We start from the raw sequence: 15,762 nt of genomic DNA, 5'->3' as shown, positions 1-15,762 counted from the left end.
TAAAATTTCTAAATAAATAAATAAATAAATAAATAAATAAATAAATAAATAAATAAATAAATAAATGTAGGTAACAACTCTTAGCTTGTCAATAAAGCCGTGTGTAAAAAAAAAAGAGAGAAAATTTAAGAGACAGTGAGAGAGAGAGAGAGAGAGAGAGAGAGAGAGTATAGGAGATAGGGATTAAATTCATGGTTCTCAGTTCTCTCACCATTGTTAAACTTCTGTCAACTAGAGAGAGAGAGCGAGAGAGAGAGAGAGAGAGAGAAAGTATAGGAGATAGGGATTAAATTCATGGTTCCCAGTTCTCTCACCATTGTTAAACTTCTGTCAACTAAGACCATTGACGAGTCAGTATATATCACAAGCTTTCTCCCAGCTAGTCAGCAAAAACTCTCGTTTGATCATAAGGAAGATTGGCACACAACATCTATTCAGGGAGATTATACCGAGCTGTCATAAATGGGTGAAATGGAATCATTCTTAATGATTTGTCCTTTGGCAGGATTACTGGGCTTTCTACCTCATTTTGTGAGCCGTCACTATGACAGACATGTGCTACAAATTTCTACTTGCATTCAGTGTACAGTCGTATTTACTTTCCTGTGTTTACTGAAAGGTTATATTCCAGTAATATTTCTATTTAATTTAGAAGGCCTGATTTGAGACAGTGCCGCGGAGACGATGATCAGGAAACCATTAGCAGACAATAACTTACATTATGTAAAAAGCACCATAAAACGTATATCAGATGGCAACAAATGGTATAAAATACCGACACGATGGAAAAAGAAAGACACAAATTCATTGAAATTCATTACACTGCATTTTTGAGCCTTAATCTCTTCATATGAGGTGGCCAACAGCGAATGTTGATCATAAAACTAGCTTATATTTTTGTACATAGACCAGTTTAGTGTCTAAAAACTACTGCTTCATATTAATTCCTTTAAAAGTCCAACACAGCAGCCATTTAATTAAGTACCGATTATTACTAAATGAAAAGGCTCAGTAAGTGAAACAAGACTTAGCCAGACGTCTCAAATAATAGGTGAAAAGACATTGACGAGGATATATCGAGAAATTCGTTATCAGACACATCTTGATTATGAGTAAAATCTAATACTCTATACTTTGAGAAATTCTGATGAAATATTGACTCAACCATCTGCGCACAAAACACGGGTGCTGACGCTCTTTACAACCAGATATCCTATTCCTACGCAATATTGACTCGCTCTGCCCCAAGACATTGATTTCATCTCGGTATTGCTTCAGTCAAGGGAGAAGAACTGATTCCTAAACATATTGACTCGGTCCACTAAGAAACTGATCCTGGCACAATCGACTCCATCTACCACGAGACATTGATTCCCACACAATGTTGACACCATTCCCTGGGAGGAAATAGATTCCTTCCCGGCGTGTTTGCAGTTCCTCTTGAAGACAGGATCATCTCAGGCACCTGCGTGGCCACCTCATCACCACCACCACCATCACCGCTGCCTTGGCCAAGTCACCTTCACCACCAACTGCCTGGCTACGTCACCTTCACTACCAGCTTCTGGCCTCACCCTTTTCCCTACAGCCACTTCAACAATTCGAGTTTTTAAGCGTCTAAGAAAATTATTTAGAAATAGATTAATAAATATATTATGAATCTGTTCATCTGATTCTCACTGTACTTCTGCGGACAAAGTAATAATATACAACAGCAGCACAAATAACAGAATAAAATAGCTGTTAAGTAGAATAACGACCCTATAACATCAAGTAACATCATACACCAGTTCTTGTAGATATAAACAATAGTAGTTCCAGTAAGATTACACATCGGTTAAAGTAACATCATACAACATAGGCTCAAGGAACATTATTCAACAGCAGTTCAAATAACTTTATACAACAGCAGTTTAAGCAACGTTTTACAAAATAGTTTAATTAACATAATACAACAGTATATAAAACATATTAGCTTTCGAAAGAGAAAAAATCTTAATCAAATTATAGTCGCGTGAATAAAAACGAATAAGAGAATAATAATATTTCATTAAACACGAAGTAAACGTAGAAAATAAGAAGAGAAACTACTGGTTTGACGACTCATATATCCCGGCCGTTTCACAAAAGCTTATTCTCAAATAGTTACAAAAAAAAAAAAAAAAGAATCTCCGCCGGTCTCTAAGGATTATTGTGCAATCTCTTCTCCCTGACAGAAAGTGGGATGTAGCATCTCTGAAGGCGAAGAAAGATAAGAGTTTGAAGATGGGAGAGAGAATGAAGATAAAAGAAGAGAGAAAACAGGTAAGAAAAGGACATGTTAGGTTTAAATGTCATTCATACAACATTGTCTTCCTAAGCAAGATGGATTCAGATATTACATTTTAACTGTGAGGAAGCTTCGCCTGTCTGGCTCGGGAAATTGAGCGGCTCACGTTTGGCACTCAGTTTTGGTTTCAACCAGACCTGTGAGCTTCTAGATGGTTAAGCCTTTAATGGCAGTGCTTGGAGTAGTGACTGGAAATATGTTATCCAGCTTACTGGAATTTATGCAAAATCATATTCTATGAAAAAATATACGTGAGACAGCCAGACAAATTACACACCCTTATCAAGGAGAATAATTACGTCTGCCATAGTAACCATGTTAATAAAGACCGAGTCATTTACTGACCTAGCCACGAGCACTTAATGACGAGCAATGATGCCAGATTTATCAAGGAAGAGTGATAACAGAAGCACTGTTGATTAGAACCTGCTGTCCGTTGTGTTCCCAATATCTCCAAAGTTTTAGCTTAATTGTTATTAGTCTACCAGGAATCACCAGTCAGGTAACGTCACTAATAATTTTCCGTATCCTACCTACCTACCTGACCTTCACGTTACCGTATATTTACATGTTTTTTGTGTGCGTCAATATTGGTTTGATAAAGCCCCAGGTGGTCGAGACGTTGCTGCAGTAAAATTACCTAGCCTGGCGTAAGTTTTTGTTTCATAAATGTGTCATTTTTATATAACCAATTCATAACAATACAGTAAAACATAATCTACAGCAGCAACCAATGAAGATCACGGATTTAATTTCAAATCAGTGAGAGACTGTGAGGTAAGTTTTCTTTCACCTGCTACTCTTTCTCACTTAGGATGTTAGTCGACTATCGTGGTATGCTTCCTGAGAAGAGTCTAAGTCAAAAAAATGAAGCATAAAACCTAGGAGCTACACCTGCTAGGAACTACACCAGCTCAACACCCGTGAAGTACTGCTGAGAACTACACCAGCTCAGGTCCCATAAATTACTGCTAGGAACTCTTACCTTCACAACCTCCCCTAGATCAACAGCGGTGAGGTACTGCTTGAAAGTCCCACAGCTTAACTCCAAAAAGTACTGCTAGGAACTTCTTCAGCTTAAATACAGTAACGTACCCCTACACCCCAACTCCAGTAACATATTGTTAGGAACTCCACCAGTCTAGCAACACATTGCATATTAATTTATGGATACAAAAAAAATATAACTCACAATGAGAAAAAAATAACATAGCAGGGCCTGTCCGGGAGTTGAACCCGGGACCTCTCGCACCCTAAGCGAGAATCATACCACTAGACCAACAGGCCACTGATACGAATTGTCTGATTAGATATACAAGTTTCTCGTTTTAAGTACGACAGTCTCTTCTATGGCCAATTTTTATGAACTTTTTGCCTCTTATGTTCCTCTCTCATCGATTTCTTTTCCATGCTTCCTGCTGCGTCTTCCACGTGTCTGTTCCACGTGTTTTTTTTTTCCTTCCACACAACCCTCCCTGGCTAAGCTATCATCTCATACTTCAGTATTTCATAAAATGGGAAAGTATAAGTAAGTTTATTAAGGCACAGGTACACATAAGTACAGTTAGCATACATAGTGTATATTACCTAGGATAACCCAAAAAAGTCAGACAGAGTGACTTACTTTAGCTTCTTTTGTGGGGGAGGGCCCCTCATTTGTGGGGGCCCCCTCTCTTGCGTGGGGGCTCCATTTTGTGAAGGGTGCCCTCCTTCAATCTGGCACTGGTCAAAGTAGGAGATAGACATATAGCTGAATTAAAATGGAAAGTGACTTAGAAACAGGGGCACATTACGAGTTGGGCACAAATATACAGATAGGGTCATTTATCTAGGGGCCTAGATAATAACCAGGGGCCTAGATAAAGTTAAAAGAAGAGTTAGGGAAAGAGAGATACCGTTGTATCTTAACACATCTTACTGAATATCTTCTCTGCCAGGATATAAATACGAGTGTTTCTATTATTGCGTTTCACTATGCGCGTCCCTCTCCGCGTGTCCCGCTACACACGTGTCCAGCTATGCATATCAAGCTCCGTATGTCCACCTCCGCGTTTAAATTCGAATGGTTTTACTACTGCGCTTCGCTACGCATGTCCCTCTCCGCGTGTCCCTCAGCTCACACACTGAGGTCCGGAGTTCAAATCTCCGGTACGGCTAGATAACATTAGGACGTGTTTCAATAAGACACCTGCTGTCTCTGTTCACCCATCAGTTTAAAATTGGTACCTGGGTGTTAGTCGACTGGTGTGGGTCGCATCCTGGGACAACTGACTTAATTTACCCGAAATGCTCTGCATAACAAACGGCTCTCTATATAGTAGTATGTAATTGATGTCAGCTAGGCTTGTACACCTTGTACATGTACTTGTAGTAAATAAAGATATTATTATTTATGTGCTCCGTTCTTCGTGCTCCGCTCTGTAATACATCGCCAGTGAAACCTTTAAGATTTTCCAGTATCCACACCTCAGTACATCTTCATACCTGAAGAAAACCAATAACCGCGTTAAGTAAGCAGGCGTTGAATAATATATGTAATATTGAGTAAAACGACCTTGATGTATGCATACTTACCTATGGTATCCAGACACATTACCTTGTGTGAGGCAAGATAGCAAAAAATAATACTTGAAAGAACTGTTTAAAAACAATACTTCATGAAACCTAAAACCGAGTGGGTAGTTAAGTTAAGGAGTTGTGGAGGCTCGATCCTTCGTCCGCCAACTGCCAGACAGAACACTACTGTGTCAAATAAACTTTCCTCACTTCCCCCAGAACACTAAGTTTTAATGCTTAATCTTATTTGCAGGACCTATTGGTTCTTTGTCAGAGACCTTTTATTTATCCTACTAATATTAATGCGTTTTATTTTGTGTTGTATTCATTTTAGAGGCAAACTGGAGTCAGTTGTAGTTTACATTAAAATAAAGAGAAGTCTGTGGTAGTATGCTGATAGAGTGTCTGTTGCATTCTGTTAGTATACTGACTGGCGTGTGTGTTGCAGCAAGGTGGTATACTCGTACATGGAATCTACTTCAGTGTATGTTGGTATACTGGGGAATCTGTTGTATTATATTTTAACGTACATGACAGTGTTGCGCTGTACTTTGTAAATATATGTACAAATACTGTAATAAGCTCTTTTACATAATATGACAAGTAGTCTGTTACAGATTCTTATTCATTCTTTCTCTCTCTCTCTTTTCCTTATACAAAACTCAAAAAAGCAAACCTGGTACCGCAACACACGTGTCAGTCCTCACCCTGAGTTTGTGGTATAATTTTGTTCCTCAAATGACAAAATATATGAAGATAAATTGATGAGGGAGCAGAGGAATGTAACAGAGCTCGTTCTTTCACTAAGAAACAAACCATAAGGAGAAACCATCAATGCGTTTAATCAGTTTCAAATTACTGATGCATACAATACCGACAAACTGATGAATAAAACACATTTTCAGCACTCATGTTTCTTTACTGACGAAACAATTCGCCTGCACAGCAGTCTTCTTCGGTGTAATGCAGGCGTACATAATGCCTGAAGCAGTAGAAGTAGCTTCGGCGTGTTCAGTTCGTCACCCTTGGTGGGAGGTGGTCAGTCCAAGGAGCCTGCTACTTCAACTCCAACTTCTTCATATCACTTCTACTCTAGTATATAAGGTCTCCCCATATGCTTTGGGCTTCAGAAACTGACTATTTTCCATCAAGAGTGGTGGACTGGTCACGTTACAACTACTACTACTACTCCTTCCAGCATTATATTCACCTACATTCGACTGAAGATGTCTGTTGTGCAGGTCAAACTTTTCGACGATAAAGAGACATGAGTGTTGCAGATGTGTCTTAGTCATCAACCTAATTTGTTCTAATTAGGAGAATTCATTCAAACCTTATCATGCTTAACAAATTTGATTCCATTGAATACGAGTCACTTTTTCGAAGTACAGTGATTCAGTGACTCAAAACACGTCCATGAAACTCAAAGGCATGAGGCGTAATGTAAAGTAAAAGGACACAAGTGAGACTAATGTGACATTTTTATTATCGCAACGTTTCGCTCTCCAGGAGCTTTGTCAAGCGACTTGACAAAGCTCCTGGAGAGCGAAACGTTGCCACAATAAAAATGTCACATTAGTTGCACTTGTGTCCTTTTACTTTACATATTGTCGGTAATTTTACCAACATTATTACAATGAGGCGTAATGCAAATGCTGGCAAATTATCATTATTTTTGCTTAATTCTGAAACACTGTAAGAGAATGACCAACGAAGCTGTAAGTAAAAAAAATACTTTATAAAGACAAGGATGGAAAAGTGTCTAGTGGTATCCCTAACATTAGCTCACGAAAACACACTCAGTGGTATCAGTTAGTTTTACACCACCCTGGACGTATTTGTAATGTGGTAGAAGTAAAGATGGTGACGATACAAGTATTTCTTGAAGTAGAAATCATGGTAATTGCTCTTCCACTTTTTTTTTTCAAGCTTACAGTGTGACGGGCGGGAGTGGTGCGTGCTAAGAGAGCGTTCTGTTGTACTGTTTTAATCTCGTCTATATAAACAAAATTAAAAACAACTTAACTGTATTTAGACTACCTCAGTATACAGTCTCAGTAGTGACCATGATACATTCTGTTATGTGAGTTTCCTGTGTATTAGCATGTACCACTGTACACACACACACACACAAACACATACACACACGTTGTACACCGTGTTCATCAGGCCCATATTGGAGTATGCAGCACCAGTATGGAACCTACACCTGGTTAAGCACGTCAAAATTTTAGAGAAGGTACAAAGGTTGCAACAAGACTAGTCCGGGAGCTAAGGACAGGAGGGATAGAGAGGATATGATAACGACATAAAATACTGAGAGGAACTGACAAGGTGGATAGGGACAGGATGTACGAGAGATGGGACACAGCAACAAAGGAAGGGGTCACACCCGGAAATTGAAGGCCTAGATGAGACTCAGAGATGTTAGAAAGTATTTCTTCAGTTATAGATTTCTCAGGAAGTGGAACAATCTGGAGAGCGATGTAGTGGAGGCAGGATCCATACATAGCTTTAAGAAGAGTTCCGATAAAGCTCATGGAGCAGGAAAAGAGAGGACCTAGTAGAGACCAGCGAAGAGGCAGGGCCAGAAGCTGTGAACCGACTCCAGCAACCACAAATAAGTAAGTACGAACCGGTAGGTATACACACACACACACACACACACACACACCTACTCCCTCCCTCCGTCTCTCTCTCTCTCTCTCTCTCTCTCTCTCTCTCTCTCTCTCTGAAAATATATACACATTTCCCTCTTAAATTTTAAACAAACCCTCGGAGACCCTCAACAATTCTGCAATATTTTAACCTTACGAGGCTTGAAGGGAGAGTGAAGACGGTCTTCTCATTATATCAACCCTGCCTCCAGGCCCAGCATCATCCCACTGTCACCCCCCCCCAGTCCACCCCCTTCACTCAATACATTTCTCTTCTATACTTCATTTCCCATTCATGCCTTCCAACACCACTACTATTCCTTATATCCCTTTCCCCCTCGATCTTCTCTATTCTTCTCTTTTCCACCCCGCCCTCCTTCACCTCTCTCTCCTAAATACCTAACCCTCTCTTTACAATCTCAATTCACTTCTTTCAATACCTATCACGCACTTCTCTCCTCCACTTCTCCCCCTCCATCTCCCAGTCTTTCCTTCATTTATTCATTCCCAACCTTCTTTCTTTCCACTTTTCCACACTTTTCTCCTTCATCTCTCCTACCTCTAATCTTCCATCTGCCAATACCCGTCATTCTCAGGAGTCCTGTCAGCCTACTGCAAAAAAAAAAAATGTGATCGTAGTTTAGGCTTAGGCAATATATTGATTGGGCTTCGTCTGTAAGTTAAAAAAGATTCTTCTGTATGTGAATTAAACTCTTTTTATTTAAAAAGACAGACTACTCTGTCGTTCCTATAATTCCGTCACCTCTGTCTCTCCTGTGGTCATCTCGTCACCTCTCTCATTCCAGTAATTATCTCGTCACCTCTCTCATTCCAGTAGTTATTTCGTCACCTCTCTCATTCCAGTAGTTATCTCGTCACCTCTGTTACTCCTGTAGTCAACCATCGCACCTCTTGTACCTACAGTCATCCCGTCTGCGTTACTCTGCTAGAGTTATTCTGCAATTTTCACGTCAACAATCCCTCTCTGGGCTTCCAAACAGGCGTTACCAGTGCTGTCACTCTGTCTTCGTAACATACATATATTTACTGGTGAATCGATTTAATTGCAAGTCTTTGATCCTTTTCTTAGCTAAATGTCTCCGAAGGTGCGGACATCAATACCTCGTATTACAAACTGGAGCAACATTTGTTGTAAACAGCTTTTGTAACATGTTATTTACAATATATTTCATTTATATATATATATATATATATATATATATATATATATATATATATATATATATATATATATATATATATATATATATATATATATATATATATATATATATATTATGCTTATTTCTATATATACTAAACTATAGATAAATAGTTGAAGTCTGGACTAACATTTTATATATATATATATATATATATATATATATATATATATATATATATATATATATATATATATATATATATATGTCGTGCCGAATATGTAAAACTGGTCAGTTAGCAAGAACTCATTTAAAATTAAGTCCTTTCTGAAATTTTCCCTTATACGTTTAAAGATATATATTTTTAATTAATGTTAATGTAAAAAAATTTAATTTTGCACCAAAAGAATCTTAGAAAACTTACCTAACCTTATTATAACAAGAGTACTTTATTTTAGCCTAACCTAACTAAATATATTTTAGATTTGTTAACAATAATTTAATAGTAAACAAACCCAGTGAAACATTTTCTTTCGTTAGGTTCAGAATGATTTTGGCGAAATTATTGCATACACAGATTTTCGCTTGTCCTATATGGCAAGATGAGCGTTGCTATTGAAGCCAAGATCGCAAGTTCTGCCTATTCGGCACGACATATATATATATATATCCCAAGGTGTCCCGCAGCTCGATCGCTAGCACACTCAGCTCATATACTGAGGTCCGAAGTTCAAATTTCCATCGGTACGGCAGGGAAACATGAGGGACGTGTTTCCATAAGACATCTGCTATCCCTGTTCACTCATCAGTTTACAATGGGTACCTGGGCGTTCGTGACTGGTGTGAGTCGCATCCTGGGACAAAATTGACCCAATTTGCCCGAAATGCTCACCATAATAAGGGGCTTTCTATACAGTAGTATGTTATTGATGTCAGCTAGCAGTGTATTCCATATACATGAACTTGTATTAAATAAAGATATATTACATTATTATTATTATTATTATTATTATTATTATTATTATTATTATTATTATTATTATTATTATTATTATAAGGTCGGAGATCCTTGGAACATGGGACAAGTGTGTTCTAAAGTTCCTCAAAGAACTGGGAGAAAAACTCATCATAGAAACCAAGGATCACAGGGTGACCAGCTTCCTCTTTCAGAGACTCAGTGTTGCGATCCACAGGGAAAATGCCTGCAGCATTCTGGTCACGTGGCCCACCGCCGGGGAGCTGGACGAAGTATTCGAGATGTAGCTCAGAGATGTTATCTATGTTGTTCTACTCCCAACTGTATTTTTGTCAATGTATTCTGTCTTTAAATAAAACCTACATAGAATATAGAAGGAGAAAATTTTCAAACAACATCAGGGAGAATCGTGAGTTTTCTTGGAAGCAAGCTTCATGTGTGTGTCGCTCATGATGAGATGGGCCAAAATTACATGGGTTCGAATCATCGGCTAGATGATTACATATATACATATATATATATATATATATATATATATATATATATATATATATATATATATATATATATATATATATATATATATATATATATATATATATATATATATATATATATATATATATATATATATATATATATATATATATATATATATATATATATATATATATATATATATATATATATATATATATATATATATATATATATATATATATATATATATATATATATATATATATATATATATATATATATATATATATTTATATATATATGTATATATACGTGTCGTCCCGAATAGGTAAAACTTGCGATTTTGCTAATAAGGCAAGCAAAAATTTCTTAATGCAATAATAATTTCGTAAAAAATCATTGTGAACCTAACTTAAAAAGTATATATTTAATTGTGTTTGTTTATTATTAAATTATATTCATTTGAATTAGGCTAAATTAAATTGCGCTTGTTATAATAAGGTTAGGTAAGCTTTCTAAGGTTCTTTTGGTACAAAATTATTATTTTTTTAAATATACCTTTAAACGTATAATAGAAAATTTTAGAAAGGGCTTAATTTTGAATGTTCTTTTGCTAATTGACCAATTTTAGGTAATCGGCACGACATTATATATATATATATATATATATATATATATATATATATATATATATATATATATATATATATATATATATATATATATATATATATATATATATATATATATATATATATATATATATATATATATATATATATATATATATATATATATATATATATATATATATATGTGTGTGTGTGTGTGTATCACTTTCCTTGATGAATTTTTATAAACCTTTCAGAATTTTTAAGTTCTTTTAATTTCTTAGAATGGAAACGGTTTTTACATCAGCAAACATATTTATTTAAATAATTATTTATTTTGGATATTTAATGTGTGACAAAGGTAGGAGCGACGAACACAGGTCAGGGTTCAAATCCGGTTATATGAGAAAACGATGATGGTTCTTGAAGACTGAAGATCGTTGACCGCGAATCACTGCATTATCAATCATGACATTTGTGTTACCATGGATACGATCATCTGCCAAGCGCTGGACGATCTTCTATGCATCGTATATCATAATGTCAGCTTTTAGCAGTAGTGCGTCTCGCGTATTTAAAAAAAATGCAGCACTATAATAAAATAAATTCTTTTACATGATACCTGGCGAAGCTTCGTGAGACTTTACTTACTAGGTCAATTTTTTTTTTTTTTATTTTTTTTTTTATTTTTTTTTTGCCATTTGGCTGAACAATCCTTTCTTTCCTTCATTCACATGTGTGATGCGTACATCACCAACACAGTCTTGAGATACTGACAATATTGACAGCGTCAGAATATAATGCCCGACTGCAGGCACTCGACCTTGTCTTCCACGGCATTGCTCCCATCCAGGCACTCTTTCGCCTCTTACTCCTCTACTCTTAGACACTTCTCCATTTTTCAGGCACTCCTCCTCCCCAAAGTGCTTCTCCTCCTCTGAAGTGCGTATCTTGTGCTTCTTGTCCCTGGCACTAGTCTTACCCTCAGTACTGTTGACCTTTCCTCCTCTCGTTTCTTTTGTTGGTATAGATTAATCGGGACTGTTGCCCCTTGCCTTTCCTTCCTTCTCTCTCTCTCTCTCTCTCTCTCTCTCTCTCTCTCTCTCTCTCTCTCTCTCTTACATCCTCACTCTTTCCTCCAGCTTACATCCTCACCCTTCCATCTCCCATTTTTCTCATTTCTCTTCGCTTCTTCCCTTCCTTTCCGCTTCATTTTCCCACTCCCTTTTAACTTTTGCTGCCCTTTCATCCTGTTCTCGCTTTCCAATTTCCCTTTCTCTTTCATTCCTCTTTTTTTCCTATCCTCCCGTTTCCTTCCATGCCATCCTGCCTCTTCCTTTTCCCTTCCCTCCTCCCCTCTTATCCCTTCCCTCCTCCCCTTCCGATCATCTCTTTCCTATAATCCCTCTTGCCATCTTTTCCATCCTTCACTTCCCAATCCATCTTCCACTAATTTCTATCCTCCCCTCCCTCCCGTCATCCCCCTCTCCCTCCTTCCTATCTACCCCCCCCCTCGCCCTTCCTTCCTCTCTTGGTCTTGCATCTTATGCCAGCGTTGCCAGTTAGCGTATTATCTTGCAGCATGAACAGGCAGCTGCAGGCAGCCACTCTGCCGGAGACGAGAACCACTCGAAGCTGCACCCGAGTTTGTGACGCCCTAATTGAAGCGTGACGCTGCATCCATTCCCTGCCCCGCCTCCTCCAGTACCCTGGACTCAAGAACGCCGGAGGTATGAGGTCTAGAAACGCCGAAGGGACATGAAGGATTTCAAGAAGACCGAAGTTTCAAGGTTTCATGAGCGCCTAAGAGGGAAGGAGGTTTCAAGAACGCCGATGGAATGAGGGGGTTCCGGAGAACACCGATGGGTGAAGGAGTTTCAAGAACAACAAAGGAGCAAAGGGGTCTTGAGAATTCCAAAGCGGTATTGAAGTTCGGAGAACACCGAAGAGGCAAAGGTCCTAAGATCACAAAGGCTCCCATGAGCATTGAGGCAAGAAGGAAAACAACTCTCACGAGCAGAGACTTCACAAACGTACGCAAGTTTGGAGGGTTCACTGAAAACAGTGAAGCATCATGAACTCAAGAACACTTCAGAAGTAGTAACACGGACTTTGCTGATGGTTTTGTGTCTATGAACAACGTTCCTCTTTATCTCTAGGAACTCGCAGTTAGAAAGAGTTCCAGAAATGCTAAACCCATAGTCATATAGCGCTTGGAAACAAGGGATAATTATGTCTGATCCGAGGAAGGAGGGGGGAGTAGCTCTAGTTTCCAAGAGGTAAAAGGCTTTCACAGGAATCAAACCCATTCTCCTAAAATTAACAACGAATTCTTACATACAATTTTCAGAAAATTTATCGAGATTCGGAACTCCGGCGTCCAACCATCGCATAAGTTTCTCAGTAGTACATAATATAACTTAGGTAACAAAGTATGTAACATAGATACCATACATATGCAGCAATTAGAACATTTATAAAGGAAGTATTTCACCACCCAGTGTATTTATTAAAGCAACTAATGAAAGGATACATATGCAACACTTAAGCAGTGTTATTTCGAAACGTATCGCCTACACAGCAGGCGTCTTCATTCGGATGCAGAGATAACTGATAAGGCGACAACAGAAGCAGTAGAGAGGTAAAAATATGATCAATCCATCAACTTTGATGGACCAGTTATATTACAGGTAGTCCCTTCCTTAGCCTCGATATGTAGCTTTGAGGTGGTAAGTCCATCAGCCTGGAGGGACTAGCCTCCTCTAAACTACATCTACATTTCGAAGTTGAGGGACTGACTACCTAAAAACTACTACTACTTCTCTCTCCATATTAGTCACCTCTGTATTCGACTGAAGAAGCCTACTCTGTAGGAGAAACGTTTCCGAATAAGGATAACTAACTCTTGCACACATGCCTTGCTTATCTTCTGTGTCGGTATTGTATACAATTATTATATTCAAAGCTTCTACTTGGCGAAACGTCTTCTGAGCTACAGACTAGTTACCGTACGTGTGTTTTTCTTATAAAACGTAACACTAAAGTATCAGCATTCCATAACTGAACTGATTATTTTCGTCTGCTTCAAGGATGGTATACCAAAAATAATTTGAAAGTCACATTTTATTATTAGTATTATAATTTTTATTATTATGAAATACTCAGGGAAGCGCTAAGGCCGTGAGGTCATATATTTCTTGGGAAATTGGAGGTGATCAGATTTCATCCGCGAGGGTGAGAGAGGAGAGTGGTAGCTCCAGTCCCTTAGATCAAGAGCACTTCACCGTCATGAAGGCACTCATGAAGAGTGGAACGCAAAACATTAAGAAAATCCGCTCCAGGATGAAAAACATTTTGACTCGTCACTTCCTCTCGCACCGAGGAATGTGTTGGAAGTTTCCTTGCAATTGTCATGGCGGAGCCGAGAAACGGTGGAAAAGGACACTTGTACGGTTCAGGACACGAGTGGCTTCGTTAAGACTGATGAAGCTACTCATGGCGAAGCATTTCCAGCAATAAATGTCCTGAACCCTGAATAAGTCTCCTTTTGTACTGTTGTAAGTGTGATTGACGCAGCGCTTCTCAGTGACAAGTCACCGAGTAATCTGTCTCTAAACCCACCATCAGGGGGCTGCACTCTCCAGTTTTAAAAGGAAGCGTTGCTTTATGAACATATTTACGTCTTCGGATTGAAAACGATACGTAGAGTCAGTCTTAAGATACGGTCGAGAGAGGAAGAGGCAGAAATTAAATTTGGAAAAACCCTTATCCCTACCGGAAAAACATAATGATAAAATATGTCAGAAAAATGTACTATATATCAGTAAGCTCTTTAACAGGTTATGAAAAGGGTACCAGAGGATACCAGTGGCTCTGCCAATTAAGTCATTATGGATACCAGAAGTATCCTCAATGGCTCAATTGCTAGAGCTACTTCCTAAAAAAATAAAAAGCTGAGGTGGGATACTTTTTTTTTGTAAAATACTGAAAAGAAACTCTGATCTTTATTTTTTTTAAATTCACTCACCAGACAGATAAATCCTCCTCTGAAAAACGTACCCTGTACGTTACGGACTTTGTATTTCCAGTGTGTGTGGAGCAAGCAAGTGGACAATGAAGATGACAGTAGAGTTTCTCCAACACCATAAATTTGTATGTGTGCTCTAGTAACTTTAGGCTCCTGCGTACACCACCAAATATAATATTATACTTGATTACTTAGAAAGAGAGAGAGAGATAGAGAGAGAGAGAGAGAGAGAGAGAGAGAGAGAGAGAGAGAGAGAGAGAGAGAGAGAGAGAGAGAGAGAATATCTCATGCGAACATATTTTGGTACATCTGCCGTTTGCAAAAGTTTTCTGCACATTTTTTAACTATTTAATTAATTCTGTTTAATACTAGTATGCATCCTGTTGCATATTAAAAAGTATTTTACATTAAGATGGATTTAGTGTTTAAACGTAATTTAATGAGGATAGTTATGATCCTGTGTATTACATTAGAAACAAAGCACAATGGACAGGCGTAGTTAGTTCTTCAAACATCCTACTTATTCTTGTTTTAGGCAAGATGATACTGCAACAAGCAGTAGTGGCCCTGGAGTTTACCTGGAGAGGGTTTCGGGGGTCAACGCCCCTGCTGCCCGGTCTGAGATCAGGCCTCATGGTGGATCAGGGTCTGATCAACCAGGCTGTTACTGCTGGCCGCACGCAAGCTGACGTACGAACCACAGCCCGGTTGGTCATGTACTGACTTTAGGTGTCTGTCCAGTGCATTCTTGAAGACAGCCAGGGTTCTATTGGTAGTCCCCCTTATGTATGCTGGGAGACAACTGAACAGTCTTGGGCCCCGGACACTTATTGTGTTGTCTCTAAGTGTACTCGTGGCACCCCTACTTTTCATTGGGGGAATGTTGCATCTTCTGCCGAGTCTTTTGCTTTCATAGGGAGTGATTTTCGTGTTCAGGTTTGGTACCAATCCCTCCAGGACCTT

The 15,762-nt window shown here is 38.3% G+C and overlaps 1 non-coding gene across 1 annotated transcript; it reads right to left on the bottom strand.

Moving 5' to 3' along the window:
- Nucleotides 1–3,544: 3,544 nt before the first annotated feature.
- TRNAP-AGG (transfer RNA proline (anticodon AGG)) lies at nucleotides 3,545–3,616 on the bottom strand. Its single transcript has one exon. It is a non-coding gene; the product is annotated as a tRNA-Pro (tRNA).
- Nucleotides 3,617–15,762: the final 12,146 nt, after the last annotated feature.

The sequence above is a fragment of the Cherax quadricarinatus genome, chromosome 22, assembly GCF_038502225.1.
Source record: "Cherax quadricarinatus isolate ZL_2023a chromosome 22, ASM3850222v1, whole genome shotgun sequence".
NCBI classification, from domain to species: domain Eukaryota; kingdom Metazoa; phylum Arthropoda; class Malacostraca; order Decapoda; family Parastacidae; genus Cherax; species Cherax quadricarinatus.
Note: the sequence above shows the minus strand (reverse complement) of the source record. Positions and strands in the feature narration are given on the sequence as shown.